This window comes from Podarcis gaigeae, assembly GCF_964106915.1.
Source record: "Podarcis gaigeae genome assembly, chromosome: 7".
NCBI lineage: Eukaryota > Metazoa > Chordata > Lepidosauria > Squamata > Lacertidae > Podarcis > Podarcis gaigeae.
In genome coordinates, this window is record NC_139683.1 from 46,411,854 (window position 1) to 46,414,686 (window position 2,833).

Here is a 2,833-nt window from a genome sequence, read left to right on the forward strand (position 1 = left end):
CGTTCATTATGTGGTTTGAGGAACAGCGGGTGGCGCTGTGGTCTAAACCACTGAGTCTAGGGCTTGCCAATCAGAAGATCGGTGGTTCGAATCCCCGCGACGGGGTGAGCTCCCATTGCTCGGTCCCTGCTCCTGCCCACCTAACAGTTCGAAAGCATATCAAGTGCAAATAGATAAAGAGGTACTGCTCTGGTGGGAAGGTAAACAGCATTTCCGTGAGCTGCTCTGGTTCGCCAGAAGCGGCTTAGTCATGCTAGCAACATGACCCGGAAGCTGTACGCCGGCTCCCTTGGCCAATAAAGCGAGATGAGTGCCGCAACCCCAGAGTCGTCCGCGACTGGACCTAATGGCCAGGGGTCCCTTTACTTTTTCACCATGTTTACAGATTACAGGTGTGTTAGGCAACTTGGCCAAGGGGCTTACAATCCTGAAGTAAAGATACAGGTAAACAAAAGGAGAAGTCTGTTGTTAGCTGCACTGGAGCTTCATGTGCTAAATGTGGGATACAGACTGAAGGGAACACACTGTTGCTGCATTTCTGATATAACTCATAGCTGAGAATTACACTGGAAAATTCAAATCCATTTTTTCAGTCTATAAGTAACGTTGAAGTTGTGTTTACAGGCATGTGTTCCATTACATTTTCTTTTTAAGTAACACACAAGAATCAAATATCAAAACTATACATTGAACTATTAAAAGTTGCTACTGGGTCTATGCGTGGGCTAGAAGTAACTTCTGGAACTGCTATGGAGACCCTTATAGGAGACATTAGACACAGAAACATTTGACTAACTAAAACTGCAAAATGAGTTTCTGCATATATATATAATGCCCTAAAGTTGCCACACAACATTGCATTCCATACAATGTGCCCCGTGAATGGCAACTGCATTTACAAACAAAGGGACTTCCATGTGGAATCAGTTAAAATTTGCCTCTGCTGCTTTTTGTATAGGTGATTGCTGAACTGATTTAAAGAGTAAAACACTAAAATAAAAATTATTAGGGTCAATAGACACATAGCAGGAGAGTGCCTGTGCCAAGGACAGTTATTAGACTTCCTGACTCCTCATCCCAGCGGACAACCTTCTTCTTTCCCTTTCAAAATGTGGATGGTTTACTGGAAGAGAAAAATCTACAAACAAGACACATTCCTCTGTCATAGGGTTCCTTTGTTACTTGATATAGGAACTCTTTTAATTACTTAAATAACTTCACTGTATGTGGTGGAGTATGGTAAATTTGTTAGTGGCTTTTATTAACAGTCTGTGTATACTAAGAGTATGGAAACACTCTGAAAATGCTAGGAAGATAGCCCAAGAATATATTGAAGTTCTTTAATTAAGTAATTAAAAGAGTTCTTATATTATCCCCCTTCTCTCTCTCTCTTTTAAAAAAATAGATTACATATGGTTTTCGGATGGACAAATATATTGACTTTTGTTTCCCTCAGTTTTTCAATTTCATGTTCTGTCCACTACTTTTCCCCATCAGTTTGTAATTTATTTTGTGGAAAGATCCTCACAAAAATCCTCAGCATCTCAGTACCCATGCCTCCTAATGTATATACTTTGGGGTTTTGTTTTTGCTTTTTTGCGATTTTTGTCTTGCACCCTGAGTTCCCCATGCTTCGCCCCTACCTGTTGGTTAACTGCAGCAATACAGTCTTACCTTGGATCTCAAATGCCTTGGCTCCCAAACAAATCAGCTCCTGAATGATCGAAACCCAGAAGTCAGTGTTGTGCTTTTTGAATGATTTTCGGAAGCCGAACATCCGGCCCAGCTTCCATGGTTTCCATGGTTTCCATGGAAGCTGTGCCTTGGTTTTCAAACAGTTTCAGGAGTCGAACAGACTCCCGGAACACATTCTGTTTGAGAACCAAGGTACGACTGTACTGGGAATTGGGAAGCCAGGTGAGGAACATCATTCTGCCTCTGCCACTCTTCCAGCCACTACTGCTGCCCCAGGAGAAACGTGACAGTTTCTCAACATGCTTTCTGACATCAACTTTCTTGGCTGTGCCAGTAAAGTGGCTCAGAAGGAAACAGCAGACACTCACAGATGGAAATGTGAGTGCTTTCAGTCATCTGTATTCTACAGATCACATATGACTCCTGTGTTTCCCCTCGAAATAAGAATGCACAGAAAGTGTTTGATTGTACTTTTGTAACATCTACCAAACAGGGTGGGGGCTTGTTTTGTTTTTAACTCATCACAGTTGCTATGGTTCACAAACACAATGGAATTTTTCAATAACTTTTTAGGGAAATCTCTTTCCCCAAAGTAACAAATAATAACGCTGTTACAGCACAGCAAGCTTGGATTGGTTTTGTGATTATTTATTTGCAATTAGACAACAATGCTGGCTCTTAAAAAGACTAGTCAGCAAAACTGGCATAGCTGAGAAGCAGATCAGCTCCGTGGAATGTGGTTTCCTCAAAATCCTCAGGACTGTGAAACATTACAGAACCAGCTAATGTATCTAGAGGTTTGTTTTACATTTGTCTATGTTTTAAATGTCAGCGTCATTGTCTTGATGGTCCCCATATTCAGGCTTAGCAAAATAAAAATACCATTGGTTCCCTAGATGAAGATCACTTATTTTTCCATAAAATTCATCAGCACATCTCACTAACTTTTAAAAAATAACCAGAGAAAATAATTGGTTTCCAGAAAACAATATATTGAGTATTGAAACTAAAGCCTGGCAGCTAATTTCCCCAAGTAATTCCATCTAGAAGCAGCTGTTTTTAATACACAACTAGAGCAGTGGCAATCATTGTCAGTGGAATGAGGGCAGTGCTGTAGTTAGGGCTGAGCCTTGGGGGT